The 24172-nt window shown below is 33.6% G+C and overlaps 1 protein-coding gene and 1 pseudogene across 1 annotated transcript in view; one reads left to right on the top strand and one right to left on the bottom strand.

The window, feature by feature from the left end:
- The window catches only part of LOC145297511 (stAR-related lipid transfer protein 5-like), a 351809-nt gene that overhangs the window by 178571 nt on the left and 149066 nt on the right, over positions 1-24172 (bottom strand). The window lies entirely within an intron of this gene.
- LOC145298016 (U2 spliceosomal RNA) lies at positions 9718-9854 on the top strand (annotated as a pseudogene).

The raw sequence follows: 24172 nt of genomic DNA, 5'->3' as shown, positions 1-24172 counted from the left end.
TATTCGCAATCTTCACGTGGTGCATCATATAGGTGCACGATATTTTTCTAGAAATTATCCAAGATAGAAATTGTCCAAGATAGAAATTGTCCAAGATAGAAATTGTCCCAGCTAGAAAGATGTCAGGAAAACGATTACAAATTTTAGAATCATTTGATTTATACGAAATAAATGAATAAAATCCATCACATCCAGCGCTGCCATAGCCGAGATTGAACTCACTACACGAGTGTGTAGTGTAATTCAAATCTTGTACGTAACTGAGTACTTGATGCTTCACCTTAAGGGTATTTTTATCGTGACACCATCACTAGATGGGTTGCCTACTACGACTTAAGAGAGGCCCATCTACCCTCGAGAGAGGGATAGGCCGCACTCGTTCATCAATCTGGTATTTTACCTCGCGGTACATACAGCGCCTCGCCTTCCCAAATGGTCACCCATCTAGTACTGGCCAGACTCAAGGTTGCTTAACTTCGGTTGTCTAGAGAGAACAGGTGTGTCAACGTGATTATGTTGTACATGAATAGCATAATGATTATATGCAGAATACCTTGCAGACAAACATTTCCCGAATATATATATATATATATATATATATATATATATATATATATATATATATATATATGGTTCATATATAAAGTAAAGGTATTATAACGAAAACTTTTTTGAAAATACATCATTTGAAATCAAAATTTAAAATCCCGCAAGAACTTTCACTCCCATCTAACATAATATATGAGGGGCGTTCCAAAAGTAATGCTCCCTATTTTTTCTGTCCGAGTTGATCAGATTGAATTGCAAATTGGATGAAACTTTTAGGTCATCATAACAATTAAATCTACGATGAATCCAGAAGTTGTCAATCACATTCGGTTGAACCAATTTACTTAGTGATAAACAAAACGCATTTCAACCTGCAATATCAACTGTCAAGCCATTTCAATAAGCTCCCAGGCTTTACTTTCACTTCATGTCTAACATAACACAAAGTCAGAAAGAGTTGCAACCTTGGTTGAAGTGAGTGTCCTTAATGATAGATGTCTGAACAGAGCTGAAATAGAGAAACAGACCAAATATCAAGGTCTCATGTATGACATGAAAAGAAACTGGAATCTTAGGGAGATATCAGTCATACCAGTTATTATAGTTGCGGCAGGGCTTACGAAGAAGAACCTGAAGTTCTATCTAACTAATATTCCTGGTGAACCAAGTGCAAGATAAATCCAGAAAATTGTACTTAAGGGAACAGCGAGGATACTAAAAAGAGCTCTCGGTTGGTTTCAATTAAAAGCAGGAGAATGTTGGTAGCTGGTTTGACTGTTCCATACCCAGCATTACAATCTCCAAAGAAAGAAAATGAAAAGAGAATTTTTTTTTTTTTTTTTACACAGTGATCACCACTTATCAAGGCCCGGAAGCCACTCAGGGATAAGGGTTATTGCAAGTACATTACGTTAGTGTGGAGATTTGATGAAGTGTTTACTTAAGGGCGTGGTTCATTAGGAATTTGTTAACATTGGAGTTGAACACATCCAAGTTGTAGTCCGGTGGGAAGCAGGCAGACGGAACAGAGTTCCACAGGCATGCAGTTCTAAGAAAGAAGCTTTGTTGATGAATTATTCTGTTATTTCAGAAATTGATGAATTATTCTGTTATTTCAGAAATTACTTGACTTCTAGTCTAGTGCTCCTCCATATAAGAATTATATACGTACTAAAACAGAGTACTATTACCACATTCGAAAGGTGTCACGAAGAGCTGTATTTCTTGCCTTGACAGAGTATAGCACCGATTTCGAAATCTAGTGAGACGACCTCTTCTGATTGTCTCTTTTTCACAAAAATGACGTCACTTTCTGCTCTATCGTAATTTACATACTCGACTGAGCTCCAACATCTGATTCATCCTTGTAAGACATTCACAATAAGAACTTGTCTTCTAATCACACATAAACAGAGGCGATAGTGTGCAAGTGGTTAACGACGCAGACTAACGACCTGGGTGTCCCAAGTTCGAATCCAGTTCATTCCACAAAAACCACTGTCACTTAGGATGTTGACAACCTTCACGTGGTCCCTTTCGTAAGTACCTTATATCTTTCTAGAAAGAATTCTGACTGGAAAAATATTTGGGAAACCAATGCCAACAATAAATTCATACAGTATGCTGATCACAACTAAAACATTCGAAATTCTCCTCCCTTTCTATTAGTATAAAGAGTAGTAGTAGTAGGCGGAATTTCCATGAACAAAGTTCCTTTCCAAGAACTTCCCATCTGCAAAACACGTTGTCACTTGAATGCTAACCTTCAAACAACACAACCCTCTACAAGTACAATGTCAACAAATACTTGCCATCATACGTAATCAAATTAGGTTCATTCTACTCATTATTTTCAATCCTCTCATAATATTCGTCATCATTCAACTGATAATCTATCCATCAAAGTAACGAGTGGTTTTTGGCCTTCATAGTGGTGACTTGTTAGTAAAAAAAATGAGAATATATTATTTACTTTCAGCTACACTAAACCTGCGGACAACTAGAAATGACTAAACTGCTTTAGCAACCACCATCTTCATCTAAAATGTTATAATATATATTGCTATTATAGACGTCGGGCGTGTTTGCCTACACCCGACGACAAAACTCATTAAATCGATTATAATTTTTGGATAGCTCCTTGTACTTAATAGCCATTACACGTTCAGCTTTTATTTAAAATGAACACAGACCTTTTAAAATGAGTCGTTTGTTTTTGATGAGTGGCATTCTCGTGTGACAAGAAATTCGTCAAATTCTTTATTTGAATCGAGTCCAATTCCAAACTAAAATTGTTTTTGTCTTGAATTCAAAGCAATGTGAAAAACGTATAATAATCTTGCGGTTAGACCTTTTGTTGTTTTGGACAACATATTCATCTATAAACTAACACGAGCTTATAATTACTATTATTATTATATTGTGTGTGTCTATATATATATACACACACACACACACACACACACTCACACACATATAGATAGATAGATAGATAGATAGATAGATAGATATTATAATCATTATTACATTTTTTTGGTCTTGAGGGTCACCACTTACCAAGGTTCGGTGGCCACTCCAAGATAACGGTTAGGTAGACAGTGAGTCAAGATGATCAGTAATGATGGAACTCTGGTAGAGCTTAATTATTTAATTATTTGTATATGGCACAATCACGTTGACACACCGGTTCTCGCCAGATCACCAAAGTTAAGCAACGTTGAGCCTGGCTGGTACCAGATGGGTGGCCATTTGGGAAGACAAGGCGCTGTATGTAACGCGAGGTAAAAGACCAGGTTGAGAAATGGGCGCGGTCTATCCCTCTCTCGAGGGTAGATGGGACTCTCTTAAGCCGTGGTAGGCAACCCATCTAGTGATCACGTCACGATAAAAAAAATACCCTTGATAGCCCTGGCAAAGCATCAAGTATTCAGCTACCGACGAACTCGTGTAGTAAGGTCAGTTTCGGCTACGGCCGCGCTAGATGGAATTATTTAAGAGGACGAGTCTAAAGAACTCACTTAAAAGCAATCACGTTATAGTAAGCTGGAAAGCAGCCCCACAGTATTGTGTTCTATAATTAAAAAAAAATGGATTCTTGTCAGCATTCGAACGACATTGTAAATTCTGACCTGTTCAGTTCGGTTCTCAGAACTCGACTCCTCTGCCATCTCGACTTCAGGTTTTTTATTACCATTGTAGGGTGAAGCCGATTGATATGCAAATTAACGCATATCAAACTACATGTTCCACAAACGGACAGTTGTAGAAAATAAATTGTGCTCATGGAATCTTTGTTTAGTTTTAGACACAGATAGAGAATGAAGATAACTGTTGACAATGGTTGTAGCTACATGAGTATTTGTTGCGAACGCGGGGGCATATATTGAAGCTCAGTCGAGCACCTACCATAAAAGTAAGGATAGATCAGCGATAGATTCGCACCTTCTGTTTTGTAAAAAAGGAGGCGAAGAAATACTCGGCCACTAAATTTCGAAGATGGTGTTGTACCCTGTTAAGGCTAGAAAGGGTACTCATAGGAGCTTCTCCCAAAATACGGCAACATAATTTCATTTTAGGACGTTATTTTAGGATGAGTTTTACTTTTTGTGCAAGTAGAGGATTGCGTCGAGAGTGAGTCTTGGGAGGTGGAAGGATCCCATCATTTTTCCAATGATTTTGGCAACAGTTCTGACGTAAATCTTCCAATTTCAGGTCAGGGGTGAAAGTCAGTCCCAGAGGTTTGTCCAAGCTGGGTGATTTCTCAAGATGAGAATCATTCATTTCAACTGAGGTTACGTGAGGATTTGATTGTTGGTACTGTAAAGATACAAGGTTGGTTTTAGATGCATCAGTGTCTTTCAAAAGACTTCCCATCTTTGGAATGTGTTGTAGCTTTGCAGGCGGTTAATAATCAAGATAAAAGTAGTATAATAAACAAAAATGTATTAGCGAAAGAAGCACACGTCATGATTCAGGAACCATCACTGCCACGAATTGCAACATTTGGTGTTTAGATGTACCTATAAATAAGTGTTGTAATAAGTCCATTATTCAGCCAATCAAATTCTTGATAGAAGGAATCCGGATGTATTAATATTCATTACATCGCTAAAATGTAGTCAATGTCTACATGTACATATTGGGCCGTTTATTCTAAGTAATCAACGTTTTTTCTTTTAATCTACTAGCATTTAAGCCCGGCGTTACCCGATTGTTTGGAGGTGTATGTTGAGCAAAAAAAAAGCGGTCAATTTTTTTAACTTTGACCCCTATTATGACCCCTTAAAATTTCTTGTTTTGGCTCAAATGAAGTTATTAGGTAAGATCCATGTCCAAGTAGCCTATATCTAAAATTTCAAGTGTTTAGACCCAAAGATTGTCAGAGGAGTATGGTAGAGTTCTCAAAAGTCAAATTCTTGAACTTTGACCCCTTAACAACAAAATTTCTGGCCGAAAATCTTACTACCCTGTATATCAAATTTCGAGTCTGTAGACTGAAAATTGAGAGAGGTATTGTGTAGGGAAATGTACACAGACAAACGGACACACAGACAAACAGACAGACAAACACTTTCACTTTTATATATATATATATATATATATATATATATATATATATATATATATATATATATATATATACTAGCAGTTTCGCCCGGCTTTGCTCGGGCCCTATATATTGTTCATAAGGTTATGTGCATATGCATATATTAAAAAGTGTGAATATGTAAACTAATACTTTTCTGTATAATAGTCTTCCTTAACTACCATAGAGAAAAGACAGACAGACATCTTCATTTTTTCAGATCCAAAATTGGCGGAGGAGTTTAGTAGAATTCTCAAAGGTCAAATCGTTGAACTTTGATCCCTTAACAGCCAAATTTCTGACCGAAAACGGATTACAAAGGTTTTCCCAAATCTCAGTGCCCTGTATATCAAATTTTGAGTCTGTAGACTGAAAATTGACAGAGTTATTGCGTTGAAAAATGCACACGCACACACACACGCAGACAGGTTCACCTTTATATATATATATATATATATATATATATATATATATATATATATATATATATATATATATAGAGAGAGAGAGAGAGAGAGAGAGAGAGAGAGAGAGAGAGAGAGATTGTTTCTTGGTATTGTTCAGCAATTCCCTTGACAAGCTAACATGTTCGAGTAGGCGTTTAGCATAAAAAATGGTAAATAATTAGTAGAAAAATAAATCAAATAAATAAACGCTGAACAAAATATTGGAAAAACAAATGGGTCAATTAATATTGTTCGATATTTTTTCGCATAAAAACAATACAAATGAAAAAGAGTAAAGAAATCAATTTCCATTTCACGAAAAAGAAGACAAAAAAACTTCATCGAAAAAAAAAAAGGGGCTAAATACGTGAGAAACAAAAGAAAAACTGATAATCCTTTTCTGTGAAATAATTTGGTCAGAGCTCAGAAATATATTTTGAATTGAGATCAAGAATAAATCTCAGTGTATTTACAAAAGTGCCATTTAGACGATGTAAGTAATAATTATGTTAGTCATTGTCATTAATAACGACTAATTACAGACGCCGTAGTTGTATACAACTATGTACTTATCTCTCAGTTTTTATGCACACATTATATATGTATATGCATAGGTGTGTATACATGTATATGTGTGTATATATGTATATATGTGTACGTATATGTCTATACATAAGTGTAATCTCCGATATAAAAATCACTTTGCGTGTGTGTGAGTTCCTTCCTCAAATGTTTCTGAACGACTGAGTCTATCTTTAGTAAATTTCACAACCCGGTAATTCATAAGTCTGGTAGTATGTTTTGTATAGAAATTAATCTGATATGTATCGAAGATCGAAAAAATCTGATATTTAAAAAAATAGTCTTTATCTCTTATGGATAAAAAGAGGAATATTTTACGTTACACCTGTCAAGGGAAATAATAAAATCTCAGAAAATCATTTTTTCTTAAAAAAAAAAATAACAGACTTATTATCTGGAAATATAGCTGACTTGTAGAGAATTCGACTACAGATCGAATAATTTCCTGTTCAAGCCCACGTGTGCCTCACAATTTTATTTTAATTTTTTTTCTGGTATTCAACGTTCTGAAATATATATATATATATATATATATATATAGTCTTATTTGTAGTATTCCGTATTTTACTGGATTTATATAATTCAGTAATAGTTCATATACCAATAAGTTTTAAGCCAAAAAGAGATGACTTAAACTGTAAGCTACAAAATTATCATATTTCATAATTGAACATTCATATATTGTTTTAACAAAAACCAAGACTTCAAATAATGGGTTGATAGCAACAAATAGTGTATTTCATTGTTAGTTACAATTGTTTCAAGACTATTCGGACAAATCCAAACATTATGTGGTTGTAAATTTTCACAAGAACAGCCTTTCGTCAGACTTATTGAATAAAAACACTTTAACAATAACACATTATGGAAACCATTTCCCTTATAAGGAAAAGAAAACAAGCGAAAGTATTTTACCTGTATCGCATCCTTGTAAAGTATTTTTTAAGATCTATATGATTATATATTTATATATTTATATACATAGAATAAATGACAAAGATTTATATTAAAAACTTCATGATGTGTACCATCTTATAATTTATTCCTTTAATTCAGTTGATTTATACAATTCTTGACAGTATCTGTTTCGTAGCACTTCATTATTATATCAATTAGTTAATCTATTATGCTCTTAACTCATCAGAAGAAATAGCAACAATCAATCCGTCAAAAGGAATTGAAATGTGATTTGACATGTTGAAAATCCGAAAATTGGAAGAGAAGCTGCAGTTACCTTTAAATTTTTCCATTACGCCATATTGAATTTTTATCAAACAAAGTCATTAAAACCAACAATTCGTACTAACAATTTTAATTAATTTATGAATCTTCTACCAAAATGTTCTATTTAATAATTAGTAAATTTATTAATTCTAAGTCATGCATACATATCTATGAAAATAATTTTAACAAAATTATAAACTATTATATGTTTGTATATACGAAACTAAACTAAGCAACAAAAAAAACTATTCGTACTAAAAATTTTAATTAATTTATGAATCTTCCTGATATATATAAATATATATGTATCTATCTATCTATCTATCTATCTATCTATATATATATATATATATATATATATATATATATATCAGGTCCATGACGTTTTATAAGAAAATTTAATGTATATTGTTATTACTTATCATTTATATATATATATATATATATATATATATATATATATATATATATATATATATATATATATATATATATATATATATTCAGTTTAATAAAGCGCCATTCATGTTGACTCGAAATCGACATTCTGTGCTCAACAGAAACGGGAGTCAAATTCCATCATGATAATTCTTGTCCTTACATAGCACTGCTGACGAAAGATCTCCCTGGAGAATTTGGTAGGAAAATATTTGCCCAATTTTGCATATTCTCCTGGCCTAGCTCCCTCGAACTGTAACTTATTTCAAGGATTACAAAACTAACTAAGGTTAACATAACGAGATTAAGATTGAACGCGAGTTAGATTCATATTTCGCATCAAAACCTAAAGAATCTTACAAGCGAGTAATTCATAAGCTCGTTGGCAGATTGGATCAAGTTATAGAAAGCAAAGGTCGTTATTGTTATGAATAAATATTTTACCGAAAAAAAGTCAGTTTTTCATGTTCAATATTAAATTTGAAATCGGTAAGAAATTTTTCGCTGACTCTATATAAATTAAGACGGAGAATAGATAGATAGATAGATAGATAGATAGATAGATAGATAGAAAAAAGAGTTGAGCGAATTGTTCCTCTACATCATCGATTGAAATAGCTTTATTACAAAAATATAAAAAATGTTTTTTTATTAAGATAAGGGAAATATTGGTCAGTGTTCTAAAAGGCATTATTTTCAATCGATTTTAAACTTTAATGTTTTAATCCAATAAACATTTTTTCCTTTGCTTACTAACCTATATATCTGTAACAGTGAAAGTGTCTGTGTGTGTGTCTGTCTGCCTGTCTGTCTGTGTACATTTTCCTACAACATATCTCTGTCAACTTTCAGTCTACAGACTCGAAATTTGATATACAGGGTACTGAGATTTAGGAAAATCTTTGTAATCCGTTTTCGGCCAGAAATGTGGCTGTTAAGGGGTCAAAGTTAAACGATTTGATCTTTGAGAACTCTACCAAATTCCTCCGCCAATTTTGGGTATAAACAATTGGAATTTTAGATATATGTTCCTTGGACATGGATATAATTTAATAACTTGATTTGAGCCAAAAACACTAAATGTTAAGGGGTCATAATAGGGGCCAAAGTTTAAAAAACAATTGACCGCTATTTTTTTTTTTTTTTTTTTTTGGCTCAACATACACCTCCAAACACCCGGACAACGCCCGGCTGAAATGCTAGTGTTATAGAAACTCGCAGTAGATGATGATTACAGTTATTATGGAGTATTTTATTAGTCGCGTGCAAGCGACTCTATAAGTCACTCCGTCCGTCTTCGGTCGGTCCGTCCGTCGGACTGTCGGTCTGTCCGTAACACTTTTGTGCTTGGCCTTTTTGGTTAAGATCAAAGGTCTGTTGTTAATAGATGCTGTTCCTAGCTTTTTAAGCTTTTCTTGGCCTTTTGGCCAAGATCAAAGTGTCGTATGTGTTCCGGCAGATACTGCAAGCAAAGACCATATGTGGGGGCAATCCCACATATAAGACCTTGGCCAATGTAGGGCCAACCCTTCACACCAATTGTCACTATCCAGCTCCCTACTTCCCGGGGAGTTGGTCCCCATTACCCCTTCACTCCTCACATTAAAAATCGGCCTTGTGCCTAATTTGCTCGGTGGGGGAGCAAATAAATACCCTTTTGGCCAAGATCAAAGTATAGTATCTGTTCCGGCAGATACTGCAAGCAAAGATCATATGTGTGGGCAACTCCACATATAAGACCTTGGCCAATGTAGGGCCACCCCTTCATACCAATTGTCACTATCTAGCTTCCTTACTCCTCGGGGAGTGGGTCCCCATTTCCCCTACACTCCTCACATTAAAAATCGGCCTTGTGACTAATTTGCTCGGTGGGGAAGCAAATAAATACCATACAGCTTTTCTTGGCCTTTTGGTCAAGATCAAAGTGTAGTATCTGTTCTTACTACATGCTGTACTTATATTTGTAACTTTGTGGTATAAAGTTGGGGATCACTTTTCTGTATTAATTTAATGTAAAATTAGCACCCACTTTACAACCAGTCAGTCTCAAAGCAATTCAAGTCATTCTTCAGATCATTCAAGTTGTTTTTGAAGGATTTTTAAGCATTCAAGTATTTTCTTAAGATCATTCAATTCATCCTTAAGTTCATTAAAGTTATTCTAAATCATTTACTTTTTATTTATTTAAGTAATTTCAGCCCATTTTCGGTCATTTAAGTATATCTTTAAGAATTTCATGTCAATCCTACATTCACACATTCATTCATTACACGAGAGCACGCGACTAATGGCTATCGGCCTTGTTTAGACCAGTAGTCAATCATTTTCCTTGCATTTTCATTGGCTTAAATGTCGATGACACTATTGCCGAAAACAAAATAGACACAGAATCAATGATGACGAAGTTTTTTAACTCTTCGAAGCGAACAGACGGACGTCTTTATTTTCTTCGATGTATTTATCTTTTACTTAAAAAAAAAACTAGTGATGAGACGATTCCAATATTCTTCCCAGATTCCTTTACAATTACCGATTCCGCGCTAAATTCCCGATTCCGATACAATTTCCGATTCCGATTCTTTATAAACCCCTAAACATTTAACTATAAAGTTGTTATTTTTACCGTACAAGCACCTGTTAAATGTGCATATATTTTCTCAAACGTAAAACGCACACTTGTGTTATTTATATTTTTGTTTTACTGGTAGTTTAAAATCAATAGATATTTATTATTTTCTACAAGCAGTGAAAGATTTTGTCTTAAACAAAATCAAATAGAAAATAATTAAAGGAATCGTGATTACACAAAGTTTCAAATCAATAGTAAAACAAAATAGATACATGGACCTTAATGAGTTTAGTAGAGTTTGGTGGTGGCTGATAGATGCAATTAGTTGTAATATTCTCTTGTTTGAAACGTAGAAATTATTGATATGATGTGCTACATGCGTCGAAAAATTACCCGTTCGTAATTTGGTCAAGTCCACAATGGAACTATAAGTATCCGATGTCTTTCCAGAAAAAAATCTCTTCTATTACATAAAATTCACTTTGTGTGTGTGAGTTCCTTCCCCATAGGTTCCGAAACGGCTGGGTCTGTCTTTTGTAAATTTCACACAAAGCTAATTTATATGTCTGGCAGTGTTCTTAGATATGTTTTTTACAGAAATTCATCCAATAAGTGTCGAAAATCGAAAATATCTGATCTTAAAAACAGCTTTTTTTTACCTATAGATAAAAAGAATAATTTTTACAGGAAATTATTTTACGTTACACCGGCTAAGGGAGATAATAAAATTTTAGCAAATCATTTCTTCTTTAAGAAAACAGATTTATTATAATCTGAGGATATAGCTTAATGGTAGAGAATTGGATTATAGATCGAATGACCCCCTGTTCAATCCCGGATTTACCTCACCATTTTATTTTAATTTTTTTCTTATTAATGAGTTCAATTTACCATAAAAGAATAGGTACAATTTATAATCGCTGCAAATCATTTCTTCGTTTACATCTTTAAAAACAGAGCATTAATCAGAAGTAACTTGTCCAAGGCATTCATCGTCAAGTCCAAATATCAGCTGACGTGGTATTGTAAACAAACACAGAGGGAATTTGATGAACGACATTATCATTATTATTTTATATTTTTATTTATTTATTTATTTTTATTTTTTTTTTATCGAATTAGTCCACTGGGTAACTTATTCCTCGTTATATAAAATAATCAATAGATAATCGATTCTACTATAATTCATACGCCATCTGCACAAATTAAAATATCATGTTTAAGCATATTGCACGATCGGGCAACGCCGGGCTGCCAGCTAATTCTAACTAGAAAGATATTAAGAAACCCAAAGCCAACAATAGAATTATCTTATTCATAGGAAATGAATGAAAAAAAAAACTATTTATGAGCATAAATCGATTGTTTAAATCCGATGTATTTTCTCCTATTTTCAAATAGCAGTTTTAAACTTCGGGTTTCAATCTCGCCATATCGAGCTCCACTGATGAGATTATTACATTTTACATATTTTATATCGTCACGTGTGCAAAAGCTAAGAATATATAAAGTTCGTTATTGCTATGAATAAATAGTTTCAAAAACACAGTTTTTCATTTCCAAGATGAAATATCAAATCCGTAAGGAAGTTTTGAAAATATATATAGCGATAAATCTACACAGAATTTCTGCGTTTCACCCTCGCAAGGATTCAGCTATTACCTGGAATCGATGTTGCTTTGTGTTTTTGGTGCCAAAAAAGAGCAAAGAAACAGGTGAAATAGGGATCAAGTAAAGCTTTGTTCGATAAATGCGCGCCCATTGGCTATGATAAATGGATGTGTTAATAACAAATGAATCTGATTGGCTGACTAGCAAACCCAGTACCACAGGAATGTATAAAAATACAGAGCAACATCGATTCACTGCAATAAACTGACGAACCTTCACGAGCAATAAACACGGGAAATTCTGTGTAGCTTAATTGCCATATATATTTTTAACCTTTTATTACCTAGCTGTACTTATATATTGAGCACTGTTGAAATAAATCCTGAAAACAGATAGATAAAGTTGTATGTTATATATATATACATATATATATATATATATATATATATATATATATATATATATATATATATATATATATAGTACCTACAGACATTAGTGCTTCATCCTTGCAGGAATCACCAGTGGTAAGAGTCACAATTATCGCCGGTCGGTAGAATCGAACCCGGCCATGAAGCAATCTCTGATTCCATTAGCAAAGAACTAACCGCGCAGCCAACGTTAACCGTGAGAAATATAATTGAAATTAACATTTATGTAAAGTGTAAACGTCATTCAAGACGGCCAAGAGTGATCTTATGATTTTAACATCATTATCTGCGCACGTGAGCTTAAATGACCGACTTCTTAAAGGGACACACACACAAACATACACACACACACACATATATCTATATATATATATATATGTATATATATATATATATATATATATATATATATATATATATATATATATATATATATATATCATACGATCATCTGAACTATGGCGGCACAAACAAACAAATTAATCCTAAGAAAAAGATCCGACGTAATAACAGTCAATCATAAAAACATTGTTCATTTCGGTGTCCCAGCATTTGTATAAACGAAAATGGGATATAAAATCGAGGCAAATACGTGGAATTTACCGGAGAATCGAAAGAAATGTGGAATGTGAGTAAAAAAATAACATTAATAATTATAACCCTAGTAACAGTCCTGGAAAAAGCGGACGAAAAAATTGAAACCAAAGAGAAGACTGGCAAATGTAAGTTTATATAGAAATAAAATAAAGATATAAAAAAAAATATTCACACGAACCAAAAGGAACTGAAACTGGCAGAAATCAAATAATCTGATCTCGTTCTCCTCAAAAAAAAAAAAAAAAAAAAAAAAAAAAAAACTTATACGGTGGCATAATGAAACATAACGCAGACGCGCGTATGTAAATGCATATGTAATGGCGTCATCAGTAGGGAAAATAAAGACTTTAAAAAGGATATCACGTTAGATACGAAAATAACGTTCGGTATCATGTGAGGGGCACGGAGAACGTTTGAAATCGAGTGGATGACGTCACGACCATAAAAATAAGGAAAATAAATGGCATTTTTACAAAAAAAAAAACGAGTTTAAGTATTTTTCTCTTCTTTGCCTCCTTTACGACTGAGGCTACAACGTGTTGATTCCCGGAATACGTTATAATATGTCCTGGTTAAAATACGTTACAATAAGTCTTGGCTAGAATACGTTAGAATAAGTCTTGGTTAGAATACGTTACAATAAGTCTTGGTTAGAATACGTTACAATAAGTCTTGGCTAAAATACGTTACAATAAGTCTTGGTTAGAATACGTTACAATAAGTCTTGGTTAGAATACGTTACAATAAGTCTTGGCTTATACTGCACAAAATGCTTGCCAAAGGTCATAAAGGATGACAAAGCTGTAGAGAGTAATCAATTACCAGAACGTAGATGATACTTATTGTCAATTAAATTATTATCAAAGAGGTGGAGAGCGATGTAAACTTGCGAAACTTACTGTTATTCAGATCCCATAAAACACCAATTGCTAGTGACAAATGAGTAGTAGTAGTAGTAGTAGTAGTAGTAGTAGTAGTAGTAGTAGTAGTAGTAGTAGTATAGTGAAATCCCCATAATATGACTCGGTAGATACCACAAATATGGTTGTGAAGCGTCAAGACATATGAAAATACAAAGGAGGGAAATCACCATCCAGACTTCCACTTGAACCTCCGGGAGACTTATTACCACGGAAATTCCAGAGAAAGTCAACGGTCATTATTGGTTGTTATGAACCGAGGTGGAAAGTGCTGGAAATATTGAAGACTTGTTGTCACTCAGATCCTAGGGAATACCACATGTTGTTGCCAGTGACTAATCAATGATAATGACACATGTGGAAACTATTCTTTATTATTATTATTATTATTATTATTATTATTATTATTATTATTATTATTATTAAAGTACTAACCTGACCTTAACTGGAGAAGTATGAAGAGTACTGGGACTTTGGAGAGACCTTTTGCCATCCAAATTCCAGTGAAGACCAATGGTTGTTGCCACTGAATAATCAATGGTAAGCAGTTGTTGCAATAACGCAAAGTCATTTGCAAAGATTATCGGAAGAGATCTAGAAGAACATACTGTGACTCAGGGTCTAGAAAAATCTACTACTACTACTACTACTAATAATAATAATAATAATAATAATAATAATAATAATAATAATAATAATAATAATAATAATAATAATATGCAAATTTATTTGCAGATGTTATCGAAACAGGTGGAGAGTACAGGAAACCTGGGGAGATTTGTTGTCACTGAGCTTCCAGGGAAAACCACAGGCTGTTTTCAAGGAGAGATCTTTTATGACCTATGTGAAAGCTCCTTGTGAGCCAATAATAGTGTGTCTTACATCGAAACTGGCAAAGTGTTGATCAAATGTCCTCTTCATAAATTATGACCTTCACATCTGTAAAGAAGAACCTCGACAACCAGCCCGACAGAAACTGGGCTATTTCGATGGCATTTCAGCAGTCAGATTGATGAAAAATATCTGTGTAACCTTGGGAGGTCCTCCCTTCCAGGCTTTGCCTCCCTACTTTCGGAAGAAACAAGTTTACCGTTTGTTGTTTTAGGCGCTCGCAATGGGGAATGCCGACGGGGCTACTCTGACTTATTTTTGCAAGGTCACAGTGCTTCTCTTCTTGGGGCGCTGGCCTATTTTTTCACCTTCCGACTTTTTGTCACATCTTCTCGGGGTAAGAGAAGGGAAATTACTGGTCAGCGTACATGAGCATTCAAAAAGTCCCTTGATACAGGCTTCGTTTTTGCAGAGATTTCTGCAAATGTGGTAAACCAAACGTGTCTGAATTGCTGTAAAATGTGACAAACGCTTCTGCACTGGTATATGTATTTTCTGCCCGGTTGCTGACCGCCATATTTTGTCACAAAACTGGTATAAATGTCTTGGTGATCTTTGAAGTATACATTTATCAAAATCCGTTTTTTTTTTTTCAGTTTTTACAATGTGCTCTTTAATGACTTGCAAGTGGAACTTATGATAAGAAAACTTTCCCACAGAGTTTAATACATGCACTCCGTGTAACGAAGCTTGCATTAAGTATATATATATATATATTTTTTATTATACGTATCATTTTATTAGACGTATAACACATGTGTATATTTTATTGTATATATATATATATATATATATATATATATATATATATATATATATATATACGTATTATTATATGTATAATTATATGCGTATATTTTATAGTATTTACATATGATTTAGTCTATATGTGTCCCATTATATACATAATTATATTTGTCTGCATGTTTATGTTTTATATATAATTATATGCACGTGTGTATATTTTATCTCATATATTAAGTTTTATTATAGATATATGAATATAAACGTTCTCTCGATCTCTCCTTCTCCCCTCCCCCCTCTCTCTCTCTCTCTCTGTCTCTCTCTCTCTCTCTATATATATATATATATATATATATATTTGTTTTAGTTTTTTATATATGTATGTGTGAGTGTCTTTTATATGTTTACGTATATTTTTTTATTAACAAATATATCATATCTCCAGTCGCATATTTTCGCTTGTATATATAATTTAAAAGTAATAAATTAGAATACTGTATCATGATTTATAAATATATAGGATGTCCCCAAAAAACTGACGTCATTTCAAATGCCAACACTTCGGAAACTACTCAGTGTATCTTAATGAAACTGCACAAAATTTATGTTGAACACCATAAGTTTTATTAGTTAACAGTTTAAAGAAACAAAAAGATTTGTAGATTCTATGGTCGATTTCATAATTTTCACAAAGGTTCAATCTGAGCGCCACCTGTGACTCTGCACACGTCAAGCCGGTAATCAAACTCGTGTAAAACACGCTGCGAAATGAAGTCAATTTTTTTGAACACCCGGTGTATTACGCTAACTGCTAATTTAAAAAAAATAGATGATGCCTAGGAAGATAATCTGATTCTCATGTAGTTGTTGTCACCCTGTTTCTACTTTCGTTTTTTCTGGCTCACATATCCCTATTCCGAATTCGTAGCAGAGTTTTTACTTGATTAAATAATTCAAAATAAGGAAAATGAGAACCTTTGAAATATTACCGCGCTATTTCTTATAGTATTTTCAAGTTAAGTTCATATTTCTTATTTCGGATTATTTAATCCAGTAAAAATCCCATACATAGGTCCATGATGACTTTCAAATTTTGCAAACTTGATAAAGGAGTGCCTCACGAATTGAACGACAACCAAACGAAACGCCGTTATGAAGTCTTATCTTCCCCTTTTTTACGCAACAAGAGCGACCCGTGACTTGTAATTAAAAGTGGATTCTTTACGATAACGCTCAACTTAGTGATTAGGCGCCGACAAAGCTCAACGAACACTTCCCAAAGCCAGAGTTGCACCAAAAGAAAGTCGTACTGACTGTTTGGTGTTCTGCGACCTATATCATCATTACAGTTTTTTTTGTTTTTTTTTTTATGCAAGTGAAACTATTACGGCGGTGAAATACTGTCAACAAATGGATGAAATGCATCAGAAACTTCGACAACAACACCCAGCATTAGTAAACAGAAAAGGCTCAATTCTTCTCAACTATAATGCCTGACAGCACGTTGCTAAACCGACCCTGCAGAAGTTGAACGAATTGGGCTAAGAAACTTTGCGTCATCCGCCATACTCTCTAAGCCTCTCCCCTTCCGATTACCATTTTTCAAGCATTTCGACAACTTTCTGCGTCAGAAATGCCTAAGCAATATCAAAAACGCCTTCAGCGTCTTCATCCCACCAGAACACAAGATTTTTACTTTACTGGCATAAATATTCTTGTTTGCGTGTGCAAAATTGTGTGGATTCTGATGTTGCTTATTTTGATCAATAAATTTTTGTTTGATCCGAGATATGTTCATCTGAATTTAAAAGTTAAAAACCGCAAGAACTTTCTTGTAAACCTGATACTCTTTTACCAATAGAGAATAAGTTAATGTCGGTGAGGATCGTATCATGACGAAGAAACATCTGTTACTCTACCTCAAAAAGAAGAATTAATGTCTGAAAAGACCCACTCTTCCTTCCAAAAGTAAAAGGTAATGCCTGGGATGATTTTCTCATGATAACAGAATGCATCATACACTATCTTGCCTATCATATTTAAATAGATATGTTATATATATATATATATATATATATATATATATATATATATATATATATATATATATACATTATTTTTTATACTAGCAGGGAGACCCGACGTTGCCCGGGATTGAACGATGATCAACGAATATTTCACACTCCAATTTTTTTTGTCATTGAAATTCGTGAAATCGCCCGGAAGGAAGCTTCACATGCGTCCATGCAGTAATTTAGTCCAAAATGTTATTCTACATTGCATTCAAGAGAAGCTACTGGTTTGTTTGTTTTTTTGTTTTTTTTTGAGGGGGGGGGGTTGTTTGTTTCTTTTATAAAACTATTTTATTTAAACTTCTTTCCAGTTAACGAAAAAAAAGAACATTAAGAAATTTACGTGCTAGGTTTGAACCTACAGACCATGTCATGCAAAAAGAAATACCCTCCCCCCACAAAAAACACGTAAATTTTCAAATCTGAAAAAGTTCTTTGCAGTTAATGAAAAAAAAAAATAGGAAATTTACGCGCGGAGTTTGAACCTACAGACAACGTCATGCAAAAAAAAAAAAAAAAAAAAAGCGCTATCAACTTAGCAGAATTTTCACGGCCCGTTTTTCTATCCTTGTTGCTAAGCGAAACGTAGAAAAAATGTCTTTACCGATAGTAGATGAAGTAAAATAACAGTTTCGATTATCGATCATCGATAATCATCATAATAAGACAAAGTTGTATTTATGTAATTGCGTGTATACACACACACACACACACACACACATATATATATATGTGTGTGTGTGTGTGTGTGTGTGTGTGTATATGGTCACCCATATTTTTATTAATAAACAATTTCTTCCTTTTAAATAATTAACTATACAGCATAGAAAAACGTCATTTTGTTCATGTTAAAATCGAAATTATAGACATTAAAAAGGCTGGAAAATCACTCAAAAGTATTTCAAATTTGCTGGTACTTCAGTTCTCTACTGTTCAAAAAATTATAAGAAAAGATGAAAACATATCATTTGAATGGAAAGCCAGAAAAGCTGACGAATAAATAAGGACATCTCTGCTGATAAATCTTCATTAGGTAAAATATTTTTCATTTATGGCTCATTTGAAGATTTTATTGGCATTTTTTTTTTATTGCGCACATATTCTTTATGTGATTGCAATGCGACGATTATGCCAGACAGCGTTCGATGGTCATGGAACTTTCTTTAAAAAATGCATTTGTAAGATTGCTAGTGCGTTTTTGATCGTTGTCGTGGATTAAAATATACACAGAAAGAGCCAATGTACCAATTTTTTATGAAATTAAACAAGGAAGAACTTACCATGTTGCAGTAATAGGCTGCATCCATTTTCTCAAAAGAGAATCGCCAGGCTAAAATGTATTTTAGCCTGACGATATCCTACGAAGATGAAACATGGAAGAGTCTGTGTAGCTGAATTCTTATAATTGACTATATATATATATATATATACTAATCCACACATACACGTTCGTATATATATATATATATATATATATATATATATATATATATATATATATATATATATATATATATATATATATATATACACGTGTGTGTGTGGATTACGTTCAATTCTTTAATTGAAAAACTAATTCTTATAATTGTTGGCCATTCAGTGCCGGATGAGGGATTGCCTTGGTAGTTCACAAGGGTTGATAATCCGAACGATAATCGTCTTAACCGACAAGGCAATGGGCGGCACCAATTGCCGAGGGCGGGAATCACCGCGCGAAATAGTTTAATTATAAGACCGAATTGGTAGAAAAAAGTAAAGGAAATTCTCTTGCACTCGTTTCTTATCTATTTAAGAGACTGTCAATTGGTGCGAAGTGGTCGAATTTATTAGTACTAACCACAAAACCGCTTGAATATGGAGGTATTTAATCTAGTTTCTGTGGCGGACTATAACTACGTTATATGGCCATCATAATTACGAGAGTCGTTCCAAAAGTAAAGCTTACTATTTGTTTTTAACTCAAAAAGTTGAAGAATTACGAAGGCGGGGGTTGTACAATTAGAACGAGTGACCTTTTATTGCCCCCGGATATATTTTTCTACATAGTCACTATTACTCATAATGCCAGCGACGAACGAGTGTTGTGTAAGGGTGTCCGCAGCGCGCTTTGTTATATGAGGGTCTTCCAAAAAGTAAAGCTTTCTATATTTTTTTTACTCAAAAAGTTTAAGCACTACGAAGACGAAAGTGGTACAATTAAAAGGAGTGATCTTTTGTTCTCCGGAATTTATTTTTCTGCATAGTCATCACCATTCTCAATATATTTGTACTAGCGATAAACGATGCACGTCCGTCCGGGACTCACTTTATTATGCGAGAGTCTTTATTAGTAAAGTAAAGCTTCTTATTTTTTTAACTCAAATAGTTGAAGACCTACGAAGACGGGTGTAGTACCATTAAAATGATCGATATTTTGTGCTTCAGAATTAATTCTTCTACAAATTCACCACCATTGTCAATGCACTCTTACCGCGAATCCAATGGCGCATCTCTGCGTATGATGCACGTGAATGACAAGGGTTGCTTTCTTAAAGTCTCACGCCGTCAATATCTGCAACAGAGAGATCCTTCTGATCTATTCAACTGGAATGAAAAAATAGGAGGCATTACTTTTTGAAGGGCACTCGTATTATGCCTTATTCTATTATATGTTTGCAACTTCATACTATATTTAGTGCAGTCTGAAAATCTCAGCTAAACTAAAAAGCTAAGTGTTCTACTGTAGTCGACGGTAACTCAAAGGTTCCCTTTTCATTAACAGTTACATATGTGTGTGAGGCAGGATTATTCCACTTGCCCTTAACCCTCTCCTTATAATACTGAATGTTCAACAAGTCTTTGGTATGACTTGAACGGGGATTGACCAACGATCTCCCAGTAGATTAACGAACTCTCGTACCATTATAGTAAATGGACTGGTTTGTACAATTTAAGATTGAGAGTTTGATAACTATGTATTTTTTGTTTATTAATAGTTCCACAGTTATACAGGGTGGTCGCTAGAAAAGCGGGACATTTGTCAAACAATGATTTATTTTTACAAAAAATAATTTTTACAAAGTTTTTCAAAGACAAATGTTATATTATCCTCATAGATACTGAAAATGTCGTCCGTGCACTACACTGCAGCGTCAAACAACGATTTATTTTTACAACACTCACACGGCATACATCAAAAAATAGCAATCACGTATTTTATTCATGATCTAAACTGACCGTCAAATTTCCCGCTTTTCTAGCGACAACCCAGTATTATGGATAATTCTATTATAATATTAGTAATAGTTCCATAGTATTATTATTGGCAGTTTTGTAGTCGTATTATTAATAATTCTGTAGTAGTAACAGTTTCATATTTGTATTATTAGCTTTTCTGTAGTACAATTTTTAAGAGTTATCTAGTTGTATTATTAACTGTTTTGTAATAGTGTTAATGATAGTTCTGTAGTAGTATTATTGAACGTTATGTAGTAGTATAATTGGCACTTCTGTACTGGTATTACTTACAGTACTGTAGTAGTATGATTGACAGTTTTGTAGTATTGTTGACAATTCTGTAGTAGTATTATAAACAGTTCTGTAGAAGTATTATTGAAAGTTTTGTAGTAGAGTAGTATTATAAAGAGTCATGTAAAATTGTTATTAACAGTTCTGTAGCATTATTAACAGTTCTGTAGCATTATTAACAGTTCTGTAGTATTATTGGCAGTTCTGTAGTATTATTATCAGTTCTGTAGTATTATTGACAGTTCTGTAGTAGTATTAACAGTGTTGTAGTATTATTAACAGTTCTGTAGTATTATTAACATCTCTGTAGTATTATTGATAGTTCTGTAGTATTATTGATAGTTCCGTAGTATTATTAACAGTTCTGTAGTATTATTAACAGGTCTGTAGTATTATTGACAGTTCTGTAGTATTATTGACAGTTCTGTAGTAGTATTAACCGTTCTGTAGTATTATTACCAGTTCTGTAGTATTATTGACAGTTCTGTAGTATTATAAACAGTTATGTAGCATTATTAACAGTTCTGTAGTATTATTAACAGTTCTGTAGTATTATAAACAGTTCTGTAGTGGTAGTAGTATTAACAGCTCTGTAGTATTATTAACAGTTCTGTAGTATTATTAACAGTCTGTAGTAGTGTTTTGTCTTGCACAAAAAACGTACTTAAATATTTAAAAAAAAAAGGTTTTTGAAATAATTAATTTATTTATTTATTTATTGTCTAACTAAGATTTAGGATGATTTTCTAAGAGAATATGCAAAAATATTATAATATAAGTACCTGAATTTCAAATAATTCCACTTATTCATATAGCTAACCAGATATTTCGCGTCGATGTAGAGTCTAGATCGACTCTGTTTACGTTTGCTTTTGATAAGAAGAAAACTATGGGAGACCAAACAGGCCAAAAAAACTTATTTTTCAGTGACGAAAATTTCAATGTATTATTAAGCTGAGGCTGGCCAGTACCAGATGGGTGACCATTTGTATGAGTTTGGTTTTTAATGTGTATGTGTGTGGGGGCCAGGCTCCCCAAAATGGGGGGGGGCAATTTAAAGCAGAATAAAAAAAATTATTTCAGCGCGTTTGGTCCACCGTAGTCGAAAGGCGGCAAACGTTTTCAAACGGGATCGAAAAAAATGATGCTATTTTTAACACAAAGGGCACAATATTTATCGAATTTTTTTTTTGTATCGATTATTCAAAGCATGCCCTGTTTAATAATGGTCATGCATTATTCGGCTCGCTAAAAAAAAATTGTTAATTTATTTATCAAAAATTTTAAAATGGCTTTTTTCGTATAAATATTAAAAAAAAAAAATTTTGTTTTGCTTAACTTAAATTAATTATTTTACTTTACATATTACCCGAATTTCACACTTCAAAACTCAAAAGCGGGATAATTAAACACAATCAAAGTTCTGATATTCAGACGTCAAAATAAGGTATGCAAACAATTTTTTTTTTAATCTATAATTCTGTCCCTTACAACAACACAATATGTTTTGTTCAGTTTCAGATGATTATTTTAAGCATATTTGTTCCCACTTCAAAACAAGGGGGTTTGTAAGCAAAAAAAAAATATATATATATATAAATATCGTTTATGAAAAATAAGTACACTGTTATAAAGTTCATTCTTCTCCTAATAATCGCTGAAAATTTCGTATTGATCGGATAATTACTTGATTTTTGGTAGATTTTTAAAAAGACGGTCCGTCAAAAAGTACTGACCTTCCCCCCCCCCACACACACAGTTTTGGCGGTGCCTACTGATAACGTTTAAAATAGATTAAATGAATTCTCAATTGAAATAATGAAGAATATTATGATAGAATCGAAACTGGTGATAGAATTATTTGTTGTCTTTGGATTTGAAGACGATCATGTTGTAGTTTTCAAGACATATTGGCTCTGAAATGTTCCATCAGTCTTCTTTTTTTTTTTACTCGTTTGTTTTTTATTCTCTATTTTTGCTGACTTTTTTTAGATTCTCATTTACTATTTCTTATACATCTTAAGTATAAGTCATCGATTGCCCGATTAGGATATTAAGACTATATTATCAAGATTTTGATCCTCTTCTGTCTGTAATAGAGCGTGCGTGTTACGCGTGTGAAAATATCAGCAAGGACCGAAGGATAGCTGGCAAGTGAAAATATTAGCAGCAGCATCCGTTAAAGCACGTATGTAAATTAGCAAGTGTGCGCGAGCTTGCGTCACAAAACAAAAGAGAAAAAATATATCACGTGGTCAGCAGAGAAGCAAAGTGCGACCGGGCAAGATGGACGTGTGAATGTCAAGGCCGAGAAAACACTGGCTGGCGCCGGTGTTGGGTGGCGGCGAGAGAGACTTTTAAGAAGAGCACATGTGTGTGCGAAGAGACTTTTTAAAAAATGCTGAGTCGGATTTATTTATTTTTGTATTTTTGTTTCTTTTGTGACGGTACCAACCGGCGTGAGGGTCTGAGAGAGGTTCGAACTGTAGCAAAACAGTTAAAGATTACGCCACATCGCGTCGAAGAGAGTCAAGCAGCACTAGTTGTAATGAGCATGAAAAATACGTGAGGATAGAGTCACTGATTCAATCAGAAAATTGTTAGTGCTATAAGTGGTCGTTCCATTCCGCAGTCAGGCGTGACTTGAAGGCATTTATTGAAGGAGCATTTATGGTGTGGAAACTTAGCCTGTTCCAAGCAGTAGAAGGTTTCTTATAGTGCATGCAGTCCGAGCTTGCGGCCTGGGAGGTACGTTTATGTTCTTTATAGTTTGCTGTATTGTCCTGAGGTCTGGATTAGGTGCCTTCTCTATGATCCTGCTTTACCCAATGCTTGGTGTGGTCTTTCCTCCGGCCCTTCATGGACTGGTGCTGCAAGTTTTCTTAGGCAACATGTAAGTTCTTCGTTTTATAAAGACTTTGTTGTAAAATCTCATTAGTACTGTTGTGTAATTCCTGTGTCATGGTTAATATTTTCTTTTCACCAGAAAACTCCAGCTTATATTTT

The sequence above is a fragment of the Euprymna scolopes genome, chromosome 18, assembly GCF_053919585.1.
Source record: "Euprymna scolopes isolate OS-2025 chromosome 18, ASM5391958v1, whole genome shotgun sequence".
Taxonomy (NCBI): domain Eukaryota; kingdom Metazoa; phylum Mollusca; class Cephalopoda; order Sepiida; family Sepiolidae; genus Euprymna; species Euprymna scolopes.
This window is presented reverse-complemented; position numbering and strand designations above follow the sequence as displayed.